Raw genomic sequence first — 11,349 nt, forward strand, 5'->3', positions numbered from 1 at the left:
AAAAAACAACACCAAATCAGAAAATCAAATAGACCTGAACGAAGAACTCACTATTGCTTTTGAAAAAGTCGAAATACAAATGGTAAACATCTCAGAAAAGAAACACTTTTACATAAACAAGGAAACGAGAGTAAATTGCGACGCAAGCAAAAATAGTTTAGTAGCCTGCCTGGAACAAGAACATAACTCCATATGGAAACCAGTCACAACTGCAAGTAAATCTTAAACAAATTAGAAGAAAGGTAAATCACAAAAGAATTAGAACTACACGCAATAATCCGGGCACTAGAAAACTTCCATTACTATTTATACCGAAATATATTTCTATTGTAAACTGATCACCAAGTCCTTTTATCGGCACTCAAAAATAAAAGAGGAAATAAAGTGGACCCTCAAGTGGAGCCTCAAGAGCTCTAGAAAGACCACTACCATTCAATTTTACAATAGAACATATCCCAGGAAAAAACAAGGGATTTGCCGATCACCTGAGTAAAAAATCCTCAGATTCACATTCATCAAAAAGTGAAGAAGCCGGAAAACTCATCGTAAAAGCCATACCAGAAATGAATTGTTTCTACTAAAACAAAAAATAAAACCAACTGGTCTAATTAACCCAATTGGTAATTAAAATCAATTGGAAATCAGTGCACGAAACGACTTCATACACACAAAACAAAACACGCATCCAAAAGAAAGCGCTTTTTGCCTTAATCGTCCCTCAAGCAATTTTCTTCATATTGACCAAATTATTATAAACAAACTTACACAAAACATATTGCATATACTATGAGACAAAATGTCTACAGAAACAACTTTCATATTAAAATCTTAGAAGATAAACGAGCTAGCTCCAAACGAAACAACATTACCATATGGAAAACAAGAATTCCATATGGTGCACCATATAAATCCCTACGAGACAACAGCACCCAAACAGAACCTGAATCGAACAAAGGCAACGGCTAAGCCTTCTAAGAGACAAAAAACATTCCGACTTATCTACTGCATATAATCAATTTTCAACGCCTGAATACCACAAGAAGCTGATGCGCCAGAATCTAATGAAAAATTTATTGCAGAAAATTCAAAAAAAGGTCTGTTACCGATAATCAATTTGGTTAAAAAGAAGGACTGGTTTTCACTAAAAAGACCAATCCGTTCTTTTACAAAATTCATCGGGATTTATCTGTTACGCCAACGGGATGCTTACTCTATGACAATAGAATCGTCATTCCAGCAAAATTACGTTCAATGGTCCTCCAGACCAAACACAATAAACACCCAGGCCGAGCGGTGATTCTCGCCCTGGCAAGACTTGTTTGGTATCCTCACATACACAGTGAAATTGTCGCGCAAACGCAGAGCTGCAGACATTGCATAGATAGATAAAAAACCTAAAACCTCTTATGCCCAAACACAATTTAGGTACATTGCCAAAACTATCAGAACCAAACGAAGAAACCCAAATGGATTTCGCGTTCCTTTACAAAAACAGAATTTTAAACAATTACATCTTAGTAACTGTTGATAGGCTCTCAAGATACCCCAACGCCGAAACGTATAATAATTGCTACACAAACACGGCTATAAAATACCGTGCAAGCTACTGCAAACTTCACGGCATACCAGGCTCAATTAAATGTGACCTAGCACAAGCATTTAAGGCAAAAAAAAACGAGATATTCTGCAGGAACAAAACCACCAAACTAATATTAGCAACAGCTGCAGATCATAGAGCAACGGGAATGGTAGAACCTCTAATACAAACAATTAAACGAAGACTATCATTACTAGACAAAGATTGCAATCGTTCAAACGCAACTTTATGCAACAAGTTGGCAAACGTAATCCAAAATATCAGCATCATCCCAAACGCAACAACAAAAATCATACCATTTGAAGCACACTTCGGTATACAAAAACATAACACAAAATTATTTAGACAAGAAGCTGCTGAAGCAAATTGCCCTAAACCTCGCAGAGATATGGAGGAGACACGGTGAGTCAGAAGACAACCTTGGTATCAGATATAAAGAGGACTCAGACCCAACAAATGCCAACTCCTATCCAAGCTTCGTTCATAACAAAAGCAACAACATCAATCACGAGCAGCACCACGTCTGAGGAATACCAAACTCCACCAGTATCACCAGATCATGACGACATCTCGGATATAAAATCTGAGGATTTAAAGGAACTTAGCGAAATATCATTAAAAGTGTTTCGTCCCGAGAGGGGGAAGTGTCATGCAGGACCAGGTGAACTGTTGATCTGTAACCAAGAATCTATACTTTTTACCTATAAACTCGTTACTGAATATGCTACATATTATGGTTAATGTACATAGCATACTTCCAACTGGTTGACCGAGATTAACCGCGATACGTTAATTTCACGTTTATATTCTGTACTTAATTTGTTCTACGAAAAATCGGCAAAAATTGGAAACAGCGAACAGAGAAAAAACAAAGCAGTTCAACCAATTTTTCTGTTCAAGCGGAGAAAGTGTGACAATCTTCCAACCTTTTAATCCGTTTAAGAAGGAGAAAGCGTCACTATTAAATTTTCACAGATTTTTTCCGCCTTAGCAAATATCATGCTTATATAGCTGGGATAATGCTCAAAGGGTAGCTTTTTGGTGAAAAACATTTTGGTAATCATTCAGCCTGAAATACATTGAATTCTTTTTTTAAAAAATGAGCATGAGTTCTTTCTTCATTAAATGAGGTCGGAACCATTATTTGCTACAAAAGAAAAATAGTAAAACAAAGACTGCTTGGTTTTGCCTGAAAAGCTCTCATAGACTTGTTTTTGTTCTGCTGTCTCAGGGAAGTATCATTGAAAGACGTAATTAAATTTTTTATTTTGCTCTTGCAAGCGAATGGGAGATTTGACGAAAAATTGTTTGATAGCATAGCATTGTACTCAAGCCATAAGACCCGAATCCTGAAAATAGCTGCATCTTTTTGGGGAAAACCAATTTGGACACGAATGGGTATGAATTGGGGATCTTGGATGAGATTCTGGAGTCGTAATTGTTACTGTCTGTGATTGTTGGGTCATCAGGTGACGTCTTAACAAATAGACGTACCAAAATGTAGACATTTCAACGAATGTCATTGGTTGAGAAATTTAAAACATACCCGGCAGATTGCCGGAAAGTAGCCGCCGTTGATTCCAATAAGCATGAATGGGATTGAAAGAATAGAAGATATTGAAAACAAAAAGATTTTTGTACAAAAACTTTTGTTAAGTCCGATTTATTTTGATGGCATTTCGTAGTTGAACATAACGTACTTCTGTTTCTTAGAGAGAGGCTACAGGGGCTACTATCAATACTAATAAGCATTAGAGATGGTAACTAAGACTTATAGGAACGACGTTCAAATAGCGGGCATCTAAAATTGGGCTTTATGGGTTTATCCCGTTTCTACTTCTGACTTCAATTTTTATACTGACTCTGTTCATTTTGAATTGCTTTGCTGAGCAGCTAATGTTCAAAATCACTTTTAGCAGAATGAGAGAATAGAGAAACTAGCCTAGAGAAGTCAAAAAGATATCACGCAAAATGTTGAAAAAGCGGCAAAGTGAGGTAAAGCGAAACATTTTTTTATTCGACGAAGTAAAAAAAAACATAGCAGGACAAGTCCTGACGTACAATTCAAAGAAATTTCATTGACTTAACAAACAACTAGAGACCTAGAACGGACAGTGAGTGAATTGGGAAAACCATTTCTAAAAAAAATCAGATGAAAAAATAAAAAAAACAGAAAATCAATGTCAAAATGCTGCTAGGGAGAACAAAAAACCACTAGTGAGATATGTAATTTTGATTCTAACAAAAGACTAGGTCCAGAATGGATTGGGAAAACTATTTAGAGAAAAAACCGATCCAAAAAATTGAAAAAAAAAACAGTAAAAATTAGAGTAAAATTGCCGCATGTGAACAAAAAACCACTACCGAGAAACCGAATTTTTGTTCAAACACCGTTTTCTCACTCTACTTTAAAATTAGAGCGAAAAAAATTCACGCCGCAAAACCACTCGCTTTTTCGCTTCACTTCCTGTTTCGGCGTGACCAAAATCACCACTCCAATTTGACTCCAAAAATCATGAAAATGTGTGAACAGATCTTAAAAAAATAGACAGCGCCCCAATACAATTCAAATTCTTTGAATTGTGAAAAATAGGAGCGCTATAATAGCCGGCTGAGAAGATGAGGGCGGCTATTAAACACTGTACATTTAAGTGCTCAATTAGCCTAAATTTGGACATAGCCTAATGCTAGATTATAATTTTTATCGCATCTGGCCATGCCTTACGGGCCATGGCCATGCCTTAGCGGCCCGTGGTACTTGATATGAATCTATCACAACCGAACGTGAGGCCATTTTCCCCCCAAAAAAAGTACATTTTTTCTTTTTCGGCTCATCGCAGTTTCTGAGCAATTTTAGGTTAACGTGCATATCCTAATTTAAAACATCCTAATTTATCCTAATCCGAATTTGTTCAGCAATCAACCAATCAGAAAACAATATTCCCATTTTCTCGATTGTGATTGGCCAGCAATAAAATTTCTATCTTTTGGTACGTCTGCCATTTTCACTAGCGCCGGGTCATCAGTATAAGCCACGCTGTGATAATCTGAAATCGTATGTTTCGATGTTGGGTATGGAATGCTTTGAGCGATAGGCGTTGTTTGGTCGGATAATAATTGTCTGTCTCCTGTAGCATTGAGACGTGCATCTTAAACCGGTATCAAAGTGTTGGTACCAAATTTTTACATCTAATATTAGCCAAATGTTTGTTGTTCTTTTAGGCTTTTAATCCACCCAATCTTTATGTCTTACCTCCCCCCCCCCCAAAAAAAAAAATCAAATAATTCAAAATACTAATTTCAGGATTTCAGCTCAATTGCATTATTTCAACCGATGCTCATAAAATTAATGTATATCTGTAAATAGATGGTCATAATGTAACTCCGATCAGACTCACTGCCCTGAAAAACCCAAATGCGCTCCAAATAACTACAAATCAAAACTCAAATGTTGTTTATAATCAGATCAAAGTGCCCTCATATCGCCCTCTGATCAGACGACTATCATGCGTCCTCGAGGTCACCCAGACCATGTAATTTTGAGCCCTGAAGTAACAGGTATCCACCCAAGTGAGTCTGACCAGATCTGTGGCACCTCAGTCTGGCTTGGGTGCCCGGGTTGAATTTTTCCGCCCAAAATGATGTAAGAGTGGGGCTGCAATGGGAGGATTTTTTAGGAAAATGCAGCTCAAAACTCTTCCGTCTTTTTGGGCTGCATTGGGCTTCCAAGGGGGGTAAAATGGTGTAACAGTGAGGGGGTAAAAGACAAATTAACCCCCCACTCTTACATCTTTTTTGGTCTGCCAAGGGGGGTAAAACGATGTAAGAGTTCGGGGGTAATTTGTCTTTTACCCCCTCACTCTTACACCATTTTACCTCCCTTGGCAGACCAAAAAAGCTGTAAGAGTGGGGGGTTAATTTGTCTTTTGTCCCCTCACTCTTACACCATTTTACCCCCTTGGAAGCCCAATGCAGCCCAAAAAGATGTAAGAGTTTTGAGCTGCATTTTCCTAAAAAAATCCTCCCATTGCAGCCCCACTCTTACATCGTTTTACCCCCCCTTTGTAGCCCAACTCTTACATCATTTTACCCCCCCCCCCCCCCCCCCCCCCGGCAGCCCAACTCTTACATAATTTTACCCCCTCAATCTTACATTTTTTTAGCCCCCATACCAGAAGACTGCGAGTCTTGAACCCACAACCTCTGTACCCTCAGCTGCGTCACCTTATCCTCCAGACCGTCAAAGCTTGTCCAACTCTTGATGGTCTATATATATATGAAAAATACTTCTTAGAATAGCCCCATCTCAACAAATTACCCCCTCACTCTTACATCGTTTTACCCCCTCTGAACAAATTACCCCCTCACTCTTACACCATTTTATCCCCCTTGGCAGCCCAACTATTACATCATTTTACCCCCTCTGAACAAATTACCCCCTCACTCTTACAACCTTTTACCCCCCCCCCCCCTGGCAGCCCAACTCTTACATCATTTTACCCTCTCTGGACAAATTACCCCCTCACTCTTACACCATTTTACCCCCCTTGGCTGCCCAACTCTCACATCATTTTATCCCCTCTGAACAAATTACCCCCTCACCATTTCCATCCACCCCCCCCCCCTTGGCAGCTCAAATCTTAGCTCATGTTACCCCCTCTGGACAAATAAACCCCTCACTCTTACAACATTTTACCCCCTTGGCAGCCCAACTCTAAAATCATTAAACCCCCTCTGAACAAATTACCCCTTCACTCTTACACAATTTTACCCCCCTTGGCAGCCCAACTCTTACATCATTTTACCCCCGCTGGAAAAATTACCCCCTCACTATTACACCATTTTACTTCCCTTCGCAGCCCGACTCGTACATTATTTTACCCCTTCTGCACAAATTACCCCCTCACTCTTACAACATTTTAACCCCTTGGCAGCCCGACTCTTACATCATTTTACCCCCTCTGAATAAGTTACCCCCTCACTCTTACACCATTTTCCCCCTTGGCAGCTCAAATATCAGCTCATGTTACCCCCTCTGGACGAATTAACCCCTAACTCTTACACCATCTTACCCCCCTTGGCAGCCCAACTCTTACATCATTTTACCCCCGCTGGACAAATTACCCCCTCACTCTTACACCCTTTTACCCCCCTTGGCAGCCCGACTTTTAAATCATTTTACCCCCTCTGAACAAATTACCCCCTCGCTCTTACACCATTTATCCCCCTTGGCAGCTCAAATCTTAGCTCATGTTACCACCTCTGGACAAATTAACCCCTCACTCTTACAACATTTTACCCCCCTTGGCAGCCCAAGTTTTACCTCATTTTACCCTCTCTGGACAAATTACCCGCTCACTCTTACACCATTTTACCCCCCTTGGCAGCCCGACTCTTACATCATTTTACCCCCTCTGAAAAAATTACCCCTTCACTCTTACACCATTTTCCCCCCTTGGCAGCTCAAATCTTAGCTCATGTTACCCCCTCTGGACAAATTAACCCCTCACTCCTACAACATTTTACCCCTCTTGGTGGCCCAACTTTTAAATCATTCAACCCCCTCTGAACAAATTACCCCTTCACTCTTACACCATTTTACGCCCCTTGGCAGCCCAACTCCTACATCATTTTACCCCCTCTGAACTAATTACCCCCTCACTCTTACACCATTTTACCCCCTTGGCAGCCCGACTCTTACATCATTTTACGCCCTCTGAACAAATTAACCCTTCACTCTTACAACATTTTACCCCCCTTGGCAGCCCAATTCTTACATCATTTTACCCTCTCTGGACAAATTAACCCCTCACTCTTACAACATTTTACCCCTCTTGGCGGCCCAACTCTTAAATCATTCAACCCCCTCTGGACAAATTAACCCCTCACTCTTACAACATTTTGCCCCCATTGGCAGCCCAACTTTTACTTCATGTTACCCTCTCTGGACAAATTACCCGCTCACTCTTACACCATTTTACCCCCTTGGCAGCCCGACTCTTACATCATTTTACCCCCTCTGAACAAATTAACCCTTCACTCTTACAACATTTTACCCCCCTTGGCAGCCCAATTCTTACATCACTTTACCCTCTCTGGACAAATAACCCCCTCACTATTACATCATTTTACCCCCCTTGGCAACCCAACTCCTACACCATTAAACCCCTCTGAACAAATTACCCCCTCACTCTAACACCATTTTACCCCCCTGGCAGCCCGACTCTTACATCATTTTACCCCCTCTGAACAAATTAACCCTTCACTCTTACAACATTTACCCCCCTTGGCAGCCCAATTCTTACATCATTTTACCCTCTCTGGACAAATTACCCCCTCACTCTTACATCATTTTACCCCCCTTGGCAACCCAACTCCTACACCATTAAACCCCTCTGAACAAATTACCCCCTCACTCATACACCATTTTAGCGCCCTTGGCAGCTCAAATCTTAGCTCATGTTACCCCCTCTGGACAAATTTACCCCTCACTCTTACAACATTTTACCCCTCTTGGCGGCCCAACTCTTAAATCATTCAACCCCCTCTGAACAAATTACCCCTTCACTCTTACACCTTTTTACCCCCCTTGGCAGCCCAACTCTTACATCATTTTACCCCCTCTGAACAAATTACCCCCTCACTCTTACACCATTTTAACCCCCTTGGCAGCTCAATTCTTAGCTCATGTTACACCCTCTGGACAAATTAACCCCTCACTCTTACAACATTTTGCCCCCATTGGCAGCCCAACTTTTACCTCATTTTACCCTCTCTGGACAAATTACCCGCTCACTCTCACACCATTTTACCCCCTTGGCAGCCCGACTCTTACATCATTTTACCCCCTCTGAACAAATAACCCTTCACTCTTACAACATTTTACCCCCCTTGGCAGCCCAATTCTTACATCATTTTACCCTCTCTGGACAAATTAACCCCTCACTCTTACAACATTTTACCCCTCTTGGCGGCCCAACTCTTAAATCATTCAACCCCCTCTGGACAAATTAACCCCTCACTCTTACAACATTTTGCCCCCATTGGCAGCCCAACTTTTACCCTCATTTTACCCTCTCTGGACAAGTTACCCGCTCACTCTTACACCATTTTACCCCCTTGGCAGCCCGACTCTTACATCATTTTACCCTCTCTGGACAAATTACCCCCTCACTCTTACATCATTTTACCCACCTTGGCAACCCAACTCCTACACCATTAAACCCCTCTGAACAAATTACCCCCTCACTCATACACCATTTTAGCGCCCTTGGCAGCCCAATTCTTATATCAATTTACCCTCTCTGGACAAATTCCCCCTCATTCTTACACCATTTTACCCCCCTTGGCAGCCCAACTTTTGCATCATTTTACCCCCTCTGAACAAATTACCCCCTCACTCTTACACCATTTTACCCCCCTTGGCAGCCCGACACTTGCATCATTTTACCCCCTCTGAATAAATTACCCCCTCACTCTTACACCATTTTACCCCCCTTGGCAGCTCAAATCTTAGCTCATGTTACCCCCTCTGGACAAATTAATTCCTCACTCTTACAACATTTTACCCCCCTTGGCAGCCCAACTTTTACCTGATTTTACCCTCTCTGGACAAATTACACGCTCACTCTTACACCATTTTACCCCCTTTGGCAGCCCAACTCTTACATCATTAAACCCCTCTGAATAAATTACCCTCTCACTCTTACACCATTTTACCCTCCTTGGCAGCCCAATTCTTACATCATTTTACCCTCTCTGGACAAATTCCCCCTCACTCTTACACCATTTTTACCCCTCTTGGCAGCCCGACTCTTGCATCATTTTACCCCCTCTGAACAAATTACCCCCTCACTCTTACACCATTTTACCCTCCTTGGCAGCCCAATTCTTACATCATTTTACCCTCTCTGGACAAATTCCCCCTCACTCTTACACCATTTTACCCCCCTTGGCAGCCCGACTCTTGCATCATTTTACCCCCCTTTGCAGCCCGACTCTTGCATCATTTTACCCCCTCTGAACAAATTACCCCCTCACTCTTACACCATTTTACCCCCCTTGGCAGCTCAAATCTTAGCTCATGTTACCCCCTCTGGACAAATTAAATCCTCACTCTTACAACATTTTACCCCCCTTGGCAGCCCAACTTTTACATCATTTTACCCTCTCTGGACAAATTCCCCCTCACTCTTACACCATTTTACCCCCCCCCCCTTGGCAGCCGACTCTTGCATCATTTTACCCCCTCTGAACCAATTACCCCCTCACTCTTACACCATTTTGCCCCCTTTGGCAGCTCAAATCTTAGCTCATGTTACCCCTCTGAACAAATTAATTCCTCACTCTTACAACATTTTCCCCTCCTTGGCAGCCCAACTTTTACCTGATTTTACCCTCTCTGGACAAATTACACGCTCACTCTTACACCATTTTACCCCCTTTGGCAGCCCAACTCTTACATCATTTAAACCCCTCTGAACAAATTACCCCCTCACTCTTACACCATTTTACCCTCCTTGGCAGCCCAATTCTTACATCATTTTACCCTCTCTGGACAAATTCCCCCTCACTTTTACACCATTTTACCCCCCCTTGGCAGCCCGACTCTTGCATCATTTTACCCCCTCTGAACAAATTACCCCCTCACTCATACACCATTTTACCCCCCTTGGCAGCCCAATTCTTACATCATTTTACACTCTCTGGACAAATTCCCCCTCATTCTTACACCATTTTACCCCCCTTGGCAGCCCAACTTTTGCATCATTTTATCCCCTCTGAACAAATTAACCCCTCACTCTTACACCATTTTACCCCCCTTGGCAGCCCGACTCTTGCATCATTTTACCCCCTCTGAACAAATTACCCCCTCACTCATACACCATTTTAGCGCCCATGGCAGCTCAAATCTTAGCTCATGTTACCCCCTGTGGACAAATTAACCCCTCACTCTTACAACATTTTACCCCTCTTGGCGGCCCAACTCTTAAATCATTCAACCCCCTCTGAACAAATTACCCCTTCGCTCTTACACCATTTTACCCCCCTTGGCAGCCCAACTCTTACATCATTTTACCCCCTCTGGACAAATTAACCCCTCACTCTTACAACATTTTCCCCTCTTGGCGGCCCAGCTCTTAAATCATTCAACCCCTCTGAACAAATTACCCCCTCACTCTTACACCTTTTTACCCCCCTTGGCAGCTCAAATCTTAGCTCATGTTACCCCCTCTGGACAAATTAATTCCTCACTCTTACAACATTTTACCCCCTTGGCAGCCCAACTTTTACCTGATTTTACCCTCTCTGGACAAATTACACGCTCACTCTTACACAATTTTACCCCCCTTCGGCAGCCCAACTCTTACATCATTTTAACCCCTCTGAACAAATTCCCCCTCCCTCTTACACCATTTTACCCCCCCTTGGCAGCTCAAATCTTAGCTCATGTTACCCCCTCTGGACAAATAAACCCCTCACTCTTACAACATTTTACCCCTCTTGGCAGCCCAACTTTTACCTCATTTTACACTCTCTGGACAATTTACACGCTCACTCTTACACCATTTTACCCACCTTGGCAGCCCAACTCTTACATCATTAAACCCCTCTGAACAAATTAACCCCTCACTCTTACACCATTTTACCCCCCTTGGCAGCCCAATTCTTACATCATTTTACCCTCTCTGGACAAATTCCCCCTCATTCTTACACCATTTTACCCCCCTTGGCAGCCTGACTCTTGCATC

At 42.1% G+C, this 11,349-nt stretch overlaps 1 long non-coding RNA gene across 1 annotated transcript; it reads right to left on the reverse strand.

Moving 5' to 3' along the window:
• Positions 1 to 2,838: 2,838 nt before the first annotated feature.
• LOC142356280 (uncharacterized) lies at positions 2,839 to 4,741 on the reverse strand. Its single transcript, XR_012761388.1, has 2 exons — positions 4,592 to 4,741; positions 2,839 to 3,073 (listed from the first exon to the last, which is right to left on the reverse strand). It is a non-coding gene; the product is annotated as an uncharacterized LOC142356280 (long non-coding RNA).
• Positions 4,742 to 11,349: the final 6,608 nt, after the last annotated feature.

The sequence above is a fragment of the Convolutriloba macropyga genome, unplaced genomic scaffold (genome assembly GCF_964194025.1).
Source record: "Convolutriloba macropyga unplaced genomic scaffold, txConMacr16.3 SCAFFOLD_3194, whole genome shotgun sequence".
Taxonomy (NCBI): Eukaryota; Metazoa; Xenacoelomorpha; order Acoela; family Convolutidae; genus Convolutriloba; species Convolutriloba macropyga.